This window comes from Hemiscyllium ocellatum, chromosome 3, assembly GCF_020745735.1.
Source record: "Hemiscyllium ocellatum isolate sHemOce1 chromosome 3, sHemOce1.pat.X.cur, whole genome shotgun sequence".
In the NCBI taxonomy this organism is placed as follows: domain Eukaryota; kingdom Metazoa; phylum Chordata; class Chondrichthyes; order Orectolobiformes; family Hemiscylliidae; genus Hemiscyllium; species Hemiscyllium ocellatum.
In genome coordinates this window covers 142,499,775-142,519,412 of record NC_083403.1, presented here as the reverse complement: position 1 = coordinate 142,519,412, position 19,638 = coordinate 142,499,775, and the positions used below count along the sequence as shown (strand labels likewise).

Sequence of the window (19,638 nt, the reverse complement as noted above, 5' to 3'; positions counted from 1 at the left end):
CCCAAATTGTTTATACAAATGAGTGGACCCACAACTGATCCTTGTGTAACACTGCTGGTCACAGGCCTCCAGTCTGAAAAACGACCCGCCACCACCTCTCTCCTACTGTAAAGCCAATTTTGTATCAAATTGACAAGTTCACTGTGGAAGAGTATAATGTTTTGGGGGCCAGCATGAAGGATAGAATGGTTTGAGTGTTGGATTTGGTATCGCTGTAGCTAGTGGACAGAAAGCCATAGCTTAAACAAGCAGACATCTTTTTAGCCAAAATCCATCAGAAAGGCATATTGCCTGGGAAAGAACAGACAGTCCCAATGAAATGCATTAGAATTCTCATCCTATCAGTTAGACTTGTTATTGCAATTTTGTACTTACTGTATTGCTGAATAATCATGTAGAGATTTTCCCATGTTTATGTTATACAGACTATTTTGAATCACTTGTTGAAGTTGTTACCTTGGACTATGTGAATAGGTAAGGGAAAGGGAAAAATAAAGATTGGTTTGGGCAAATAAATCATTTGTCTGAGTCTTGTTTAGGATCAAGTAAAGACTTTGACAGTTTACTTGGAGATCCCATGTGATCTAGTTTTACTAATTAGACTACTGTGTGAAACCTTGTCAAAGACTTCACTAAATATTCCAGAAAACACAGACTAGGTGCATTCTGACAAATATGAAAAATTCTCAAGGACGGTCCAAAACACCTGTGATTAGCTAACAATGTCAAAGATCGTATTAAACTCAAGAAAAAAATATAATTAGGTGATAGGTCAGATATTTGGGCAGAATATGACAAACAGCAAGAAATTACTGAAAAATTAATGAGGGAAAGATTAGAGTTGGAGAGAAAGCAAAACATATAAAAACAGGTAGGAACAATTCCTCGAGAGATTAAAAAAAAAGTTTACAAACTAAGTATTGGCCTTACAAAAATTTAATATGGGAAATGAGTAATAATAAAAGATAAAGAGATGGCAGATGAATTGAACAGATATTTTGCATTGGCCTTTACTAGGGTTTTGTGAATTCTTCACTCATCTTCACACAAGGAGCATCTTGGAAATAACTAAATCAGGAATTGAAACAACATTAGTGAACTTAATGATTTCTTTTTGCAACAATTCATGATTTTGTGGTAATCATTAGAAACCTAATTCTAAATTGGATCCAAAATCATATTCCTGAACATTATCTGTGCTACTGGATGAATAATTAATAGTCTAGCAATAACACCTCTGTCTATCGCAAGACAGGATAACTTTTGGGTGAGTAGTAAGTGGTTTAGGTGGAATCTGAAGAAAACGTTTTCACCCAGAGAGTAATACACATAGGGCATGGATCAGTAGTGCTGGAAGAGCACAGTAGTTCAGGCAGCATCCAACGAGCAGTGAAATCGACGTTTCGGGCAAAAGCCCTTGTACTACTTGAGAGGGTGGAGGGTGCAGGCACTTTCGCAACATTTAAGAAACATTTGGACAATAGGCTACAGATCAAGGGATTACAGTTTGATATTTGTTGGTCAGCGTAGACATCATGGGCCAAAGTGTCTGGTTCTATGCTGTATAACCTCCTTGGATCCTGAAGGGTCTCATCACAGGATTTTAAAATAAGTAATGGCTAAGTCAGTTGCATTGGTTTTAATTTTTCAAAACTCGTTAGATTTGGGATTATTTCGTTCAGCTAATGTAATTCCTTTACTCAGGAAGAGAGGGAGGCAGAAAGCAGGGCAACTACCGGTCAGTTGGCTTAACATCTATTATCAGGAAAATATTAGAAGCTGCTGTTAAAAAAATTATAACAGGGCACCTGGATAAATTCAAGGTATTCAGGAACAGCCAACATAGCTTTGTCAAAGTGAAATCATGTTTAACAAATTTAATTGGGGTTCTTTGAAAAGTAACTTGAGCTGTAGGTAAAGGGAACCAGTGCCTGGCTGGCAGGAAGCAGAATGTAGGAATAAGTGGATCTTTTTCAGTTTAACAGAATGTTGCAACTGCTGTGCCATTGGAGCCTGTGCTCGAGAATGTATATAAATGATTTGGTTGAAAGGACCAAACGTATGGTAGCTAAATTTGATAATGACACAAAGATAGGTAGAAAAGAGAGTTGTGAAAAGACGTAATGAGTTGACAAAGGGATATAGGTAATTTGAGTGAATGAGCAAAGAACTGCTAAATGGAGTGTAATATGGGAATGTATGAAATTGTCCAGAAAACAAAACTTGTTCACTTTGGCAGAAGAGTCATAGAGGTGTACAGCACAGAAACAGACTCGTCAGTCCAATCCGTCTATGCTGACCAGATATCCCAGCCTAATCTAGTCCCAACTGCCAGCATCCGGCCCATATCCTTCCAAACCCTTGCTATGCATATACTCATCCCAATGCCTTTTAAGTGTTGCAATTATACTAGCCTCCATCACTTCCTCTGGTAGCTCATTCCATTCACGTACCACCCTCTGCATGAAAACATTGCCCCTTAGGTGTCTTTTATATCTTTCCCCTCCCCTCTCACCCTAAACTATTCCCTCTAGTTCTGGATTTTGTCTATTTATCCTATCCATGCCCTTCATAATTTTGAAAACCTCTCTAATGTCACCCCTCAGCCTCTGATGCTACAGGGAAAACAGCCCCAGCCTGTTCAGCTCTTCCCATTAGCTCAAATCATCCAACCCTGACAACATCCTTGTAAATCCTTTCTGAACCCTTTCAAGTTTCACCCTTTCACGATAGGAAGGAGACCAAAATTGCATGCAACATTCCAACAGTGCCCTAACCAATGTCCTGTACAGCCGCAACTTGACCTCCTAACTCTGACCAACAAAGGAAAGCATACCAAACGCCTTCTTCACTTTCCTATCTACCTGCGACTCCACTTTCAAGGAGCTATGAACCTGCACTCCAAGGTCTCTTTGTTCAGCAACACTCCCTAGGACCTTACCATTAAGTGTATAAGTCCTGCTAAGATCTGCTTTCCCAAAATTCAGCACCTCGCATTTATCTGAATGAAACTCCATCTGCCACTTCTCCACCCATTGGCCCAGCTGTTCAAGGATGTGTTGTAATCTGAGGTAAGTTTCTTTGTTGTCCACTACACCCTCAATTTTGGTGTCACCTGCAAACCTACTAACTGTACCTCTTATGCTCCCATCCAAATCATTTATATAAATGATGAAAAGTAGTGGACCCAGCACAGATCCTTGTGGCACTCAACTGGTCACAGGCCTCCGGTCTGAAAAACAACCCTCCACCACCACCCTGTCTTCTACCTTTGAGCCAGTTCTGTATCCAAATGGCTAGATCTCCCTGTATTCCGTAAGATTGAACCTTGCTAACGAGTCTCCTATACGGAACCTTGTCAAACACCTTACTGACGTGCATACAGATCACGTCCACAGCTCTGCCCTCATCAACCCTCTTTGTTACTTCTTCAAAAAACTAAACCAAGTTTGTGAATTTTCCCAGATGCACTCTGATGTCCAGCGATACATGAATTCATACAGCAAAGGCAGAAAAGAATAAAAAGATGTATATTATATAAAAGGTGAATAATTGCAGAACTCTGAGATACAGAGAGTTCTGGGATTTCCTGTGCATGAATTGCAGAAGATTAATATGTAGGTGCAGCAAGTAATTAGGCAATCATATGTTTTATTATAAGGGGAATTTAATGTAAGAGTAGGAAGGTTATGCTTCAGTTACACAGGACATTGGTGAGAATGCATTTGGAATACTATATAAAACTAGTCACCATACTTATAGAAGAATGTTAATGTGTTGTTAGCAGTTCAGAGAAGATTTACTTAACTAATACAAGACTGGATAGATTGCTAGACAGGTCAGGCCTGTATCCTCTAGAGTTTTGAAGAGTCAGAAGTGAATGAATTGAAACATGTAAGATTCTGAGGGGACTTGCCTGGGTAGATTTGGAAAGGATGTTTCCGCTTGTGGGAAAACCTACAACTAGGTCACAGTTTAACAATAAGACTATGTCCATTTAACACAAATATAAGGAAAAAAGATTCTCCCAGAGGGTTGTCACTCTTTGGAATGCCCTTCCTCAAAAGGCAGTGGATGCAGAATCTTTAAATATTTTTAAAGCAGAGATAGACAGATTCTTGATTACACAGGGGAATGAAAGATTATCAGGAATATGCAGGAATGTAGAGTTGAGGTTAAAAAAACAGATCAGCCATGATCTTACTGAATGGCGGAGCAGGCTCACTGGGCCAGGTGGCCTGCTCTTGATCTTTACTTACTCATGTTTGATCTGACAATCCTCCATTCTACTTTCCTGCATCTTCCCTAAAATCCTTGATTCTCTTACATGATTGAAAATCCGTCAATCAATATCTTGAATATTCTTCATGACAGCCACATTCTGTGGTAAAAACTTGTATATACTCACTACTGTCAGTAAAGAAATTCCTCATATCAGTCCCAGAAGTGGAAACAACCTCTCCACATGTACTATGTGAATGACACAAGAATTTTGTGTTTCAATAAGGTCTTCTCTCATTCTTCTGAACTCCAAAGTATGTAAATCCAGTCTGCTTAATCTCTCCTCATAAGAAAATCCCACCAAATTAATATAGTGAACTTTCTCTGGACTGTGTTCAATGCTCGTACTTAGATTAGGGGACTAAAACTGTTCACAGTATTCCAGGTATGGTCTGACTAATATTGTGTATATATTTAGCAAAATCTCCTAATTTTTGTACTCCATTCCTTTTGAAGTTTGTCTACCCTATTATTGGCTTAACTTAGATGCTAGGTTTTTGTGATTATTTTACTTTGTTTTTACTTCTCTATTTCCTGGCAATTTTATTTTTGGAGTTTCTCGAAGATTTAGTCTTAATTACCTTCAACTTTAACTGCCTGTATACATTTGTATAGTGACCATAAGACATAGGAGCAAAAATTAGGCCTTTTGGTCCATCGGGTCTGCTCCACCATTCAATCATGGTTAATAGGTTTTTCAACTCCATTTTCCTGTTTTTCCCCATAACTCCTGATGCCCTTGGTAATTAAGAACCGATCTATCTCTGTACTAAATATACTCAATAACCTGGACTCCATAGCCTTTTGTGGCAATGAATTCCACAGATTCACCACACTGTGGCTAAAGAAGTTTCTCCTTATCTTCATACTAAAGTGTCTTCCCATTTCTCTTAGGCTGTGCCTTCAGGTCCTCATCTCCCCTGCCAATGGAAATATCTTCCTAACATCCACTCTGCCCAGGGCATTCAGTATTCTGCAAATTTCAATCAGATCCCCCCTCATCCTTCTAAACTCCATTGAATAGAGTCCTCAAACGTTCCTCATATGTTAAGCCTTTAGTTCCTGGGATCATTCTCGTGAACAAACACATGCAATTAATGCTGAGCTCTATTTCTCCAATACTGACTCTGAGCAGTCAAGTAACTACTGGGTTGTCACACTGACATAAAATATTGGATAAGGCATAACTGTCACCAGCATAATTTTGGGAGAAGTGAAGTTCCTATTTCCCCAACTCACTCTTACTGATACAGATTACACCACCTTCCAAATCATTTCCTTTTAGATACACCCAAATGATTAATTATTGTGATTTTATTTGATCTCGAACTGAACTTTTAACATTCATACTCTATCCATACACAAGGTTCGACACATTGCCCATTGCTGTTGCTGCCTCAACTTTAGGCCATTGAAATATGTATACATACTTTTATCATCTCCAGGGGCAACTATCCCTTAATGTGTTCCATCATGGTTTGACATAAACTATAAATGTCATAGAGTCATAGAGATGTATAGCAAGGAAACAGACCCTTCGGTCCAACCCATCCATGCCGACCAGACATCCCAACCTAATCTAGTCCCACCTGTCAGCACAGGGCCCATATCCCTCCAAACCCCTCCTATTCATATACCCATTCAAATGCCTCTTAAATGTTGCAATTGTGTCAGCCTCCACCAAATCCTCTGGCAGCTCATTCCATAAACGTACCACCCTCTACGTGAAAAAGTTGCCCGAGGTCTCTTTTATATCTTTCCCCTCTCACCCTAAACCTATGCCCTCTAGTTCTGGACTCCCTGACCCCAGGGAAAAAAACTTTGCCTATTTATCCTATCCGTGCTCCTCATAATTTTGTAAACCTCTATAAGGTCACCCCTCAGCCTCCGATGCTCCAGGGAAAACAGCCCCAGCCTGTGCAGCCTCTCCCTGTAGCTGAGATCCACCAACCCTGGCAACATCCTTGTTAATCTTTTCTGAAACCTTTCAAGTTTCACAACATCTTTCCGATAGGAAGGAGACCAGAATTGCACGCAATATTCCAACAGTGGCCTAAACTATGTCCTGTACAGCCGCAACATGACCTCCCAACTCCTGTACTCAATACTCTGACCAATAAATGAAAGCATACCAAATGCCTTCTTCACTATCCTATCTATCTGTGACTCCACTTTCAAGGAGCTATGAACCTACACTCCCTAGGACCTTACCATCAAGTGCTTAAGTCCTGCTAAGATTTGCTTTCCCAAAATGCAGCACCTCGTATTTATCTGAATGAAACTCCATCTGTCACTTCTCAGACCATTGGCCCATCTGGTCCAGATCCTGTTGTAATCTGAGGTAACCCTTTTCGCTGTCCACTACATCTCCAATTTTGCTGTCATCTGCAAACTTATTAACTGTGCCTCTTATGTTCACATCCAAATCATTTATGTAAATGACAAAAAGTAGAGGGCCCAGCACCGATCCTTGTGGCACTCCACTGACCACAGGCCTCCAGCCTGAAAAACAACCATTCACCACCACCCCCCTCTGTCTTCTACCTTTGAGCCAGTTCTGTATCCAAATGGCTAGTTCTCCTTGTATTCCATGAGATTTAACCTTGCTAACCAGTCTCCCATGGAGAACCTTGTCGAACGCCTTTCTAAAATCCATATAGATCACATCTACTGTTCTGCCCTCATTAATCTCCTTTGTTACTTCTTCAAAAAACTCAATCAAGTTTGAGACATGATTTCCCACGCACAAAGCCATGTCGACTATCCCGAATCAGTCCTTGCCTTTCCAAATACATGTACATCCTGTCCCTCAGGATTCCCTCTAACAAATTGTCCACCACCAAGGTCGGGCTAACCGGTCTATAGTTCCCTGGCTTGTCTTTTCCGCCCTTCTTAAACAGTGGCATCACGTTTGCCAACCTCCAGTCTTTCAGCTCCTCACCTGTGACTACCGATGACACAAATATCTCAGCAAGAGGCCCAGCAATCACTTCTCTAGCTTTCCACAGAGTTCTCGGGTACACCTGATCAGGTCCTGGGGATGTATCCACCTTTAACCATTTCAAGACATCCAGCACTTCCTCCTCTGTAATCTGGATATCTTGCAAGATGTCACCATCTATTTCCCCATAGTCTATATCTTCCATATCCTTTTCCACAGTAAATACTGATGCAAAATATTCATTTAGTATCTCCACCATTTCTGAGGCTCCACACAAAGGCCGCCTTGCTGATCTTTGAGGGGCCCTATTCTCTCCCTTGTTACCCTTTTGTCCTTAATATATTTGTAAAAACCCTTTGGATTCTCCTTAATTCCATTTGCCAAAGCTATCTCATGTCCCCGTTTTGCCCTCCTGATTTCCCTCTTAAGGATTCATTCGATCTCTCCTGTCTATACCTGGCATATGCTTCCTTCTTTTTCTTAACCAAACCCTCAATTTCTTCAGTCACCCAGCATTCCCTATACCTACCAGCCTTCCCTTTCACTCTGACAGGAATATATTTTCTCTGGATTCTTCCCATTTTCCAGCCATCCCTTTACCTGCGAATATCTGCCTCCAATCAGCTTTCGAAAGTTCTTGCCTAATACCGTCAAAATTGGCCTTTCTCCAATTTAGAATTTCAACTTTTAGATCTGGTCTATCCTTTTCTATCACTATTTTAAAACGAATAGAATTATGGTTGCTGGCCCCAAAGTGCTCCCCCACTGACACCTCAGTCACCTGCCCTGCCTTATTTCCCAACTTTGCTCAAAAACTGCATGCATTCATGTAGAACTCCGTTATCTCACTTTTTAGATTAGAATCAATCTAAACATCATGGCATAGACAGAGAACACAGGAGGCTAACACCTTCAACATATTGTGTTGCTATCACCATTGTTAACAGCTAACCTGAGAATGGAACTTTTTACACATGAAAGAAGTGAAACTATCATGGTATTCTAACAGATGAAAGGCTTAACAGACAATCAATTTTTCAATGTATAATTTCAGTTACATCACACTGTAACTTTTTGCTATAAATTCTGTGTGTTAGGATTGAGCCCTCCACTACCACCTGATGATGGAGCAACGCTCCGAAAGCTAGTCTGCTTCCAATTGTTGGACTATAACCTGGTGTTGTGTGATTTTTAACAATATCAGTTGTGGTGATAAAACTTGTGTAAAAATGAAAGCTTGTGTGATTAAAGAGACAGTGAAAGAATTAAAAATTGGCAAAGGAATAGAAAGCAGAGTGTAGTGATGAAAGGTTGTTTTTCAGACAGAAGTGAGGTAAACAATAATATTCTTTGAAGAGTATCAGTAGCTCTGTTCTTTTGGAAATACACAGGGCCAGGAGCTCATTCAGTAACTAATTCTTTGCTCTGGTGTTATCTGTCGAAATCAATCCTTGTACAATTTCGTCCTTCCAACGTGAAACTGGCACTAGGTAATAGAATTGGTGCAGAAGTGACAGGTCAAATGGCCTCCTTTTAAATTATAACAATTCTGCAATTCTGTGAAATCTAACTTTTGGCTCTTCCTCCAAAAGATCTTTATGGTTTCTCCATTATATTACTAAGAGAAGGTAAGAATGATGGTAGGATTTGGGAGGGGTGTGTTGATGCTCTTAGGCATGTCAATATTATGAAGGTGGTGTTGGGCATCTTGACAAACACTAAAGTAAATGAGGCCCGAGGGCTTGATAGAATTTGTCCCAGGATACTAAAGGAGGCAAAGGAGGGAATTGCTGGGGCATTGACAGAGATCTTTGTATCCTTTTAGCCACAGACATTGTGTGCAGTCCTGATTGTCATACTGTGGGAAAAGACAATGGAGGCTTTGGCGACAACGAAAAATAGGCTTACTAAGATGTTGCCTGCATTGGATTGTATTAGCTATAAAGAGAGATTGAATAAATATGGATTGTTTTCACTCGAGCTGAGGGGCAACCTGCTTGCAGTATGTAAAATTATGAGAGGCATTGATAGGGTGGATAGTCTGAGTTTTTTTCACAGGTTTAAGGGGGCATAGGTTTAAGTTGAGGGGATGGGAAAATTTAAAGGAGATGTGGGAGGCAATTTATTTTTTACACAGAGGGTGATAGGTGTTTGGAAGGCACTGTCAGGGAGGATGATAGAAGCAGATATGTCAGCAAAGTTTAACAAGCATTTAGACAGACACATGAACAGGCAGGGTATAAAAGGTCATGGACCACAGGCAGCCAGATAGGATTAATTTAGAATGGCATCATGGTCAGCACGGACACGATGGGCCGAACAGCCTGTACTGTTGTTTTGTTCTCTTAGTGCCACCAGAGCTTGGGGACCCCGTCTCCATCCCTTCAAACCTTCATAAAGAACAATCAATCAATTTCAACGCTTACCACGGAAAGCAAAAATAATGTTCTAAGTTCTGGCGAGAGGTCACAGAAACGTTAGCTCTGCTTTCCTCAGAAACTACCAAAACTGCTGGGGTTCCCCACGGTGTTTATTTATCTTTAAGTTCATCCCTTCCTTTTACAGCACCGTTAGACTGCACAGCTGAAAAGTATTATTTTTAAGCAGTGTTAAGTCCGTGATCCAGTTGAAGACCGTTTAAATGTCCAGTTTTGAAAAAGACCGCCGTTCATCGCGCCAGGACGTCCACGAGCCTCCCGCACGCGCTTCGGCAGTTAACAACTGACTGAAACGGTAGTGACCGCAGCCGTTCACGTGCAGACATCAGCCGGAAAGCGAACGATGTTCGCCAGCGCCTTCGATAGCTCAGCTGGTAGAGCGGAGGACTGTAGTGGGTTAAATGCCAGTCATCCTTAGGTCGCTGGTTCGATTCCGGCTCGAAGGACATATGTTTTCTGTTTTTAAAATCCGCAATGAAGGAATACGGTAACTTCGAAAAAAGGTTTAAACAAACGTCGGAGATGAATTATATGCTTTTTTGGCGCAAGGATTGGATCAGGATTATAAAATATTGTGTTTATTTGTGAGGGGGTGCCATTAGAAACCTGTCTCTTGCGGTTGAGTTGTGTGGGGTTCCAGGCGGCGGCTCACTTCTTAAGGAAAGACATGAACTGAGTGGTAACACGAGGTAGTCAGGATTGTAGTTGAATTGTTTCATCTGGTTCAGTATTTCCCAATATATCTCAGCCATGAACTACAGGGATAATCGTACATTAACTCTCTTCTTGTAATAGTTTTCATCGGGGGATTAGCTCAAATGGTAGAGCGCTCGCTTAGCATGCGAGAGGTAGCGGGATCGATGCCCGCATCCTCCAACTTTTTTGTTGCATGGCTTTTAAAAATATTTTAGTCATACAGCAAGGAAATAAATCCTTCATAAAAACAAATTACTGCATGCTGGAATCTGAAACCAAAAGAGAAAATGCTGGAAAATCTCAGCAGGTCTGGCAGCATCTGTAAGGAGAGAAAAGCACTGACGTTTCGACTCTAACTGACCCTTTGACAAAGACCTGCTGAGATTTTCCAGCATTTTCTCTTTTGAAAATAAATCCTTCAGTCCAATTACTCAATGTTTAAAGGACATTTACATAAGTGCGTGAATAAGAAATGTTTGTTGTGTTATGGGCCAAGCTCAGGCAGGTGGGACTAGTGTAGTTTGAGAACCTGGGCAGCATGGACTGGTTGGCCTGAAGGTAAAAGCAATGATTGCAGATGCTGGAAACTAGGTTCTAGATTAGAGTGGTGCTGGAAACGCACAGCGGTTAAGCGGCATCCAAGGAGCAAGAAAATCCACGTTTTGGGCAAAAGCCCTTCATCAGGAATCATGAAGGGCTTTTGCCTGAAACGTTGATTTTCCTGTTCTTTGGAAGCTGCCTGAACTGCTGTGCTTTTCCAGCACCACTCTAAACTAGACTCTGGTTGACCTGAAAGTCTGTTTCTAGTTCATGCCACCAACATTCCCAAATTAATTACGCCTACTTGCCTGCCCATATTCTTCCAAACCTTTCCTATTCACATACTTATCCAAATGTCTTATGTTGCAGCTGTACCTGGAAAAAAAAACAAAAATCAGCTTCTGCTGTATAATAATCATAAGAAATCCACAAGAAAAACCTGCAACTCAGGAGCAGATGCAAGATCCTCGTTCCATCTTTATTTATGTTGCTGTCCAGTGCAATTTAAATCCCATTCACTTGGAAAGGGCAGGAAGTAATGCTGTTAATATTAGTGTGTATTGATAGCTTGAATGGTGCAGGTGTGGATAGAGAAGAAAGAGTGTCAATCTATGTAGGTGAATTGGTTTTAAATTTCTTGCTCATAACAGATTCTTTATTCAAATGCCCACCAATTACTAACTTCCTCTGATACCTCTTCCGATTGCCAGTAGCCGATACCCATCTCAAAGAGACTTGAAGCAGGAGTGGTTACTAGAGAAATATCCGAGAGTCTTGCTGGGAAAGGGGGCTTATGAAAATAGAGAATGTGGGGTAAGATTATGGGATAGGGGTAGTAGACTGCAGGCAGGGGTTTAGGGTAGGTCAGTTGGCCTGTTGGGAGATGGACTGGGAGAGAGGCAGTGGGCACGGGATTGAGATGGGAGGTTAGTGAAGAGGACATTTAGATGATAGAGTCATAGAGATGTACAGTATGGAAACAGACTTTTCGGTCCAATCCGTCCATGCAGACCAGATATCCCAACCCAATCTAGTCCCACCTGCCAGCACCCGGCCCATATCCCTCCAAACCCTTCCTATTCATATACCCATCCAAATGCCTCTTAAATGTCCACTTCCTCTGACAGCTCATTCCATACAGGTACCACCCTCTGTGAAAATGTTGCCCCTTAGGTCTCTTTAATATCTTTCCCCTCTCACCCTAAACTAATGCCCTCTAGTTCTGGACTCCCGATCCTACCAATGCCCCTCATAATTTTGGAAACCTCTATAAGGTCCCCCCTCAGCCTCCAATGCTCCAGGGAAAACAGCCCCAGCTTGTTCAGCTCTCTTTATACCTCAGATCCTCCAACCCTGGCAACATCCTTGTAAATCTTTTCTGAACCGTTTCAAGTTTCACAACATCATCTTTTCAATTGGAAAGAGACCAGAATTGCATGCAGTATTCCAACAGTGGCCTAACCAATGACCTGTACAGTTGCAACATGATCTCCCAACACCTGTACCCAAGACTCTGACCAATAAGAAAGCATACCAAACACCTTTTTCACTATCCTATCCACCTGCGACTCCACTTTCAAAGAGCTATAAACCTGCACTCCAAGGTCTCTTTGTTCAGCAACACTCCCTAGGATCTTACCATTAAGTATATAAGTCCTGCTAAGATTTGCTTTCCCAAAATGCAGCACCTCGCATTTATCTGAATTAAACTCCATCTGTCACTTCTCAGCCCATTGGCCCATCTGCTCAAGATTCTGTTGTGATCAAGGAGTTGGGGTCTGGTGGAGAATTTCAGGTCCAGGAAGGTATAAGAGTATAGGATTTGGTCCAAAAGACATTCAAAAAGGGGTATTGAAACTTTGACAGTTTTAAAGGAGTTTGTCTTAAGAAGCAATAGTTTAGGTGCAATATGTAAACTAAACAGACAGAAAACACAAATGACCTGTAAGCAAAAAGAGTGATTTGATGAAAAACATTTTCTCACAATGAGTGGTTAGGGTCTGGAATGAACTCTCAAAGTGATTGGTAAAGGTGGTCCAACCAAAGCACTCAAAAGGGAATTAAATAGTTATTTGAAGAGCAACAATGATGTGCATTTACAGGGAGAAGACAGGAGAATGGCTCTTGATGAGATGCTCATTTAGAGAGCTGGTGTGATTATGATGGGCTTAATGAGCTAATTTTGCTCTGAAAATGTGTTGCTGGAAAAACGCAGCAGCATCCAAGGAGCAGGAGAATCGACGTTTCGTGCATGAGCCCTTCTTCAGGAATTTTGCACTGTAACAATTCTCTGACTCTACAATAATAGGCGAGAATAGTTTACTAGTTCCAAGTTGGAGATGCTGATCTTCATCATTGGTAGTGACATGCTCTTCAGAATTGTTCATTCATCCAGGGTCTGACAAACAGGCAGATCTTTGTAGGCAGCAATGACAGTCTCTTCTGCTGTCATTTTTTTTGTGATCCAATTGCAATAGTATAGATTCCCTGTCCAGTGTCTCTTTCCCCCAAGACCCCTTATTTATCTTATTTCTAACGTGTTGCTGAATGATATCAATCACTGATCAATTGTTCATTTTGCAGTATTCCAAGTAGGTCCATCTTATTCTGTCCAAAGCCATGTAGTCAATTTGTGGTTTTATTGTTACTGTTGGCTTTAGATATTGGACAGGAGATGCCACTTTATCAGCAAGTCATGTGCCATGACCTGTGCCAAAATCATATTTTTGGCAGAGATAATAGGCTGTGCCATGGAAAATCATAAATGAATAACTATGCCCAAGACAGTGCAGGCTTGTGACCAGCCTCCATTTGAGCCTGATGTCAGGGTTTAGGTGTCAACAGGGAAAATCTTGCTCTCAACAAGAACTTGTATTTATAGAGTATATATCAATACACACAATTCTGGAAATGCTTAGCAGCTCAAGCAACGTTTGTGAAGAAACAAAATCATGAAGTTCTTCTGAAAGATAATCAACTAGAAATCACTTTGTTCTTTCTCTCTCCCTCTTTGCATTGATGCCTGACCACTGAGTATTTTAATTTCACATTTCAATCATTTATTATATTTTCCTTCCATAAATCTATGGTGCTTTTAATGTAGCAAAATGTTGCTAGCCACTTTACAAGTGTTTATGCCCCAAATTGTAGTTGCCCTTGAGAAGATAGTGGGGAGCTGCCTACTTGAACTGCAACAGTCCATTTGGTTTAAGTATACTCACAATGCTGCTGAAAGAGATTTCCAGGATTTTGACCCAGCAATATGGAAGGAATGGAGATTTATATACAATTCAAGATTGTGAATGGCTTGGAGGGGATCATGCAGGTGGAGGTCTTACCATGTATCTGCTGTCCTTATACTTCTTGATGGTTTGGAAGATATTGACTAAGGAATCTTGGCGAATTTCTGCATTGCTGTACACAATACACACTGATGCTACTGAATATTACTAGTGGAACAAGTGAATGTGTTTCCAATTAAGTTGATTGCTTTGTCGTGATTGGTGTGAAATTTCATGAGTGTTTTGTGGAGCTTCAGCTGTCTCATCACACTCCTGATTTGACTGTTGTAGATGGTAAGCCTTTCAGTACCTGTCATATGGAGGTAAACAGGATTTTATTTTTTAAAAAATGGTAAGAAATGTATTAAATTTGAACAAGAAATTATGAAATTCTACAAACTTGAGCAGCCAAATTTATAGATTTTTAATAAATAGATAAATAATATCAGAAACATCTTTTAAAAGTTATTCATGTTTAATCATTTAAGTATGATCAGTATTCAGAATCTCTTCCACAACCATATTCACACTTCAAATCATCCTACTGTACCAGCATTGTCATTAAATCTTCACAAATGGACATATGCAATCCTTCTCAATTGGATGCACCAGGCCCAAAATGCTTTGGCACGAAATGTTCATTACAAGTGAGTAAATGGTCCACATTCATGGCAATACGATATATTTCCTATTGACATGCTGCTAAAAGGGACTTGCAAACTCAGTCACCTAGATGGCTAGTGTGTGTACTTCAGCATGTGCTGACAGCATGGGTTAGATTCTGTTCTGAATGAGGTTGGTTTGGAGCCAGCCTCTTTGCCCTGCATCACCAAAGAAATAAAAGCTCTTAATGAAGCACCAGCTAACAATAAAGGGCATGCCTTTGGCAAAGCACAAATGATCGCATTGTTAACCTGGAGAGTTCAATGTACTTTCTGAACATCACAAGTTTGGGATTTGTACATTATAGATCCTGGTCAGAAATCAGATAACACTAGGTTATAGTCCAACAGGTGTATTTGAAATCACAAGCTTTCGGAGCATGACCCCTTTATCAAGTAAAGTGAGAAAGAAGCATACAGGCACATAACTTATAGGCAGAGAGATCAAAAGATCATACAAATGGTGTGACTGGCAGGTTAATAGGCCAAATAATAGACAGCAGTGGGTACTGCAGATGCTGGAGATTAGAGTGGTGTTGGAAAAGTCAGGCAGCATCCAAGGAGCAGGAAAATATCAATGTTTCGGTCAAAAGCCTTTCATCAGGCCAAAGAATAGGTATCTGCAGGCGATCAAGAGTATCAAACGGTGTGAGTAAAGTTCAACAGCTGAATAGCAAGCAAATCTGAATATATGAGGCAGAGAGATAATTTAAAATAAAAGGTGATGCTGGAGACAAACCTAATGACTGGAATAATATAATAGGTTTCAGAGTCACATGCCGAAGGTCTAACCAAAACAATAGGTTACCCAAAATTATCCACATCATTTTAGTTCCTGTAATCACATAGATTGCTGACACTCTTAACAATGGAAAAATAACAGTGAATGCTCACAGCCTCCTTGTCATTGGTGTCATACAATCTAGGGCCAATGTTTCTTTATGGTTAATGTTTTAAGGTGGCATGATAGAATTTGTTGTGATGGAGGAGTTGTAAAAAAGCTATAATGAAGTAACTAACAGTTACATCCAGGAGGGGATATTTTGGTTCAAGACTGAACAGCCAATCGTGGTGCTGGGAAGGAACAAAATGGAAGACAAAACAAATGAATAACAACTACGAAAGGCAAGCAAGAAAAAACTAAGTTAAATGTACATCTTTCTCACATGATGGATCGTACAAGCCTTAGGCACGTTTGTTGAAGTAATTGTGCAATCTTTCCATGTAATCTTACTGTTTTAAATTTCATAGACTTGATTTCTCATTGTGTGACATTAACTGTCAGCTGACATTCTCCTTAATAACTATCACTGAAGTTCTCCACAAATCTATCATCCAGTAATGTTTGGAGTCATGGAAATATAGCATAAAACAGACAGTTCAGTCCAACTTGCCCATGCCAACCAGATATCCTAAATAAATCTAGTCCCATTTGCCAGCATTTGGCCCATATCCCTCTAAACCCTTCCTATTCATATACCCATCCAGATGCCTTTTAAATGCTGTAATTGTACTAGCCTCCACCACTTCCCCTGACAGCTTATTCCATACACACACCACCCTCTGCATGAAAAAGTCACCCCTTGGGTCCCCTTTAAATCTTTCCCCTCTCACCTTAAATCTTTGCCCTATAGTTTTGGGCTCCCATAACCTAGGGAAAAGACCTTGACTGTTTACCCTATCCATGCCCCTCATGATGTTATAAACCCCTACAAGGTCACCCCTCGGCCTTTGATGCTCCAGGGAAAATAGCTCCAGTCTATTCACCCTCTCCCACCCTGGCAACATACTTAAACATCTTTTCTGAACCCCTTCAAGTTTCACAACATTCATCATATAGCAGGGAGGCCAGAATTGCATGCAGTATTCCAAAAGTGGGTAAAAACAATGACTGCAGATGCTGGAAACCAGATTCTGGATTACTGGTGCTGGAAGAGCACAGCAGTTCAGGCAGCATCCGAGGAGCAGTAAAATTGACGTTCCTGATGAAGGGCTTTTGCCCGAAACATCGATTTTACTGCTCCTTGGATGTTGCCTGAACTGCTGTGCTTTTCCAGCACCACTAATCCAGTAATCCAAAAGTGGTCTAACCAATGTCTTGTACAGCTGCAACATGACCTCCCAACTCCTATGCTCAATGTACTGACCAACAAAGGCAAGCATACCTAATGTCTTCTTCTTTATCCTAACTACCTGTGACTCCACTTTCCATGGAACTATGAACCTGAACTCCAAGGTGTATTTAGAGTCAGAGATGTACAGCATGGAAACAGACCCTTCAGTCCAACTTGTCCATGCTGACCAGAAATCCCAACCCAATCTAGTACCACCTGCCAGCACCCAGCCCATATCCCTCCAAACCCTTCCTATTCATATACCCATCCAAATGCCTCTTAAATGTTGCAATTGTACCAGCCTCCACCACTTCCTCTGGCAGTTCATTCCATACACGTACCACCCTCTGCGTGAAAACATTGCCCCTTAGGTCTCTTTTATATCTTTCCCCTCTCACCCTAAACCTATGCCCTCTAGTTCTTGACTCCCCAATCCCAGGGAAAAAAACTTTGTCTATTTAGCCTATCCATGCCCCTCATAATTTTTTAATCCTCCATAAGGTCACCCCTCAGCCTCCGATGCTCCAGGGAAAACAGCCCCAGCCTGTTCAACCTCTCCCTATAGCTCAAATCCTCCAACCCAGGCAATATCCTTGTAACTCTTTTCTGAACCCTTTCTGTGGCTCCACACAAAGGCCGCCTTGCTGATCTTTGAGGGGCCCTATTCTTTCCCTAGTTACCCTTTTGTCCTTAATGTTCAGCAACACTCCCCAGGACCTTACCATTAGTGGAGAATTCCCAACCATATTTGCCTTTACAAAATGCAGAACCTCACATTTATCTAAATTAAACTCTGTCTGCCACTCTTCAGTCCATTGGCCCATCTGATCTGGATCCCATTGTAACCTTCTTCAATATCCATTACACCTCCAATTTTGGTGTCACATCCAAATCATTTATATATAAATGATGAAAAGCAGTTGGACCCAGCACTGAATCTTGTGTCACACCATTGGTCACAGGCCTCCAGTCTGAAAAGCAACCCTCTACCACCACCCTCTATCTTCTACCTTCGAGCCAGTTCTGTATTCAAATAGCTAGTTCTCCCTGTATTCCATGTGATCTAACCTTGCTATCCAGTCTATCATGAGGAACTTTATCGAATGCCTTGCTGAAGTCCATATGGATCATGCCCACTGCTCCGCCTTCTTCAATCCTCCTTGTTACTACTTCCAAAAACTCAACCAAGTTTGTGAGATCCGACTTTCCATGCACAAAGCCACACTGACTATCCCTAATCTGTCCTTGCCTTTCCAAATGTGTGCAAATCCTATCCCTCAGGATTCCCTCCAACAACTTGCCCACCACCGATATCAGGCTCACTGGTCTATAGTTCCCTGGCTTTTCCTTACCACCTTTCCTAAATTAGCCAATCTCCAGTCTCCTGATACCCCACATGTGGCTATCAATGATCCAAATATCTCAGCAAGGGCCGGCAGTACACCTTTAGATTCTGAGAATTTATCCATCATAATAACTTTTAAGACGTTACCCCTTCCTCCACTGTAATATGGACACTTTTTTAAAAAAAAATCACTATTTATTTCTGAAAGTTCTCTCTCTTCCATATCCTTCTCAACAGTAAACACTGACTCGTTTAGTATCGTCCCCATCTCTTGCAGTTCCACACATAGGTGGCCTTACTGATCTTTAACGGGCCCTATTCTCTCCTGTTACCCTTTTGTCCTTAATATATTTGTAGAATCCCTTTGGATTCTCCTTAATACTATTTGCGAAAGCTATCTCATTTCTGATTTCCCTTTTAAGTATACTCTTATTGCCTTTATACTTTTCTAGGGAATCACTTGGTTTCTGCAGTCTATATCTGACATATGTTTCCTTCTTATTCTTGTCCAAAACATCAAATCCTCTTGTCATCCAACATTCTGTACATCTGCCAGCCTTGCCCTTCACCCTAATAGGAACAAACTATCTCTGGAGTCTCATTATCTCATTTTTGAAGGCTTCCTATTTTCCAGCCATTCCTTTACCTGTGAACATCTGCTCCCAATCAAATTGTGAAAGTTCTTGCCTAATACTGCAGAAATTGGTATTCTTCCAATTTAGAACTTTGACTTTTAGATCCAGATGAACATTTTGTTCAGGTTACTTTCAAATAACATCATTTGCACTTGGCTAACAGCTGGTGAGTTTGACAGGAAGTGTTGAGTAATATTGCAAATGCAGTTTAGTGGGCTAGGTTATTTATTACATTTCAGTTAAGACAATAATTGGTAATTGACCCAGAAAATTATTAAATCTTATTTTTGAATATTAATTTTGAACTGTGATTTATTAATTCAAGCAAAATGACTGAAATATCTCTTCTGTCATTAGTCAATGACAACTGCTGATTGGTCCCTGGTACAGTGAGGAATAGTATCACAATGAAAAAGTGACATCATTGAGTAGTTTCTGCAAAATATTCTAATCAGGGTTATACAATATGAATTAAGAGGGGAATATTCACCATCCTTTCTCTCATTTATTAGAAATGTACATGATACAGACAGGTAAGGATTTGAATACAGTAAATAAATATTTTGCATTTGAACAGTATTACAGAAGATAGCTTGTTTCAAATAAAATTAGGGAATAGCAGTAGAGTAGGTGAGGTTGCATGTTGTCGGTGAATGAATGACAAGGTAAAATAAAGACAAAAGACAGGGCTTTGTATCTGAATTG

General features: G+C 40.7%; 2 non-coding genes across 2 annotated transcripts; both read left to right on the top strand.

Annotated features, from left to right (window-relative positions):
- The first annotated feature begins 10,016 nt into the window (after positions 1–10,016).
- trnay-gua (transfer RNA tyrosine (anticodon GUA)) lies at positions 10,017–10,106 on the top strand. The gene is given in 2 exon segments: positions 10,017–10,053; positions 10,071–10,106. It is a non-coding gene; the product is annotated as a tRNA-Tyr (tRNA).
- Positions 10,107–10,463: 357 nt separating this feature from the next.
- On the top strand, positions 10,464–10,536 carry trnaa-agc (transfer RNA alanine (anticodon AGC)). Its single transcript has one exon. It is a non-coding gene; the product is annotated as a tRNA-Ala (tRNA).
- The last annotated feature ends 9,102 nt before the right edge of the window (positions 10,537–19,638 follow it).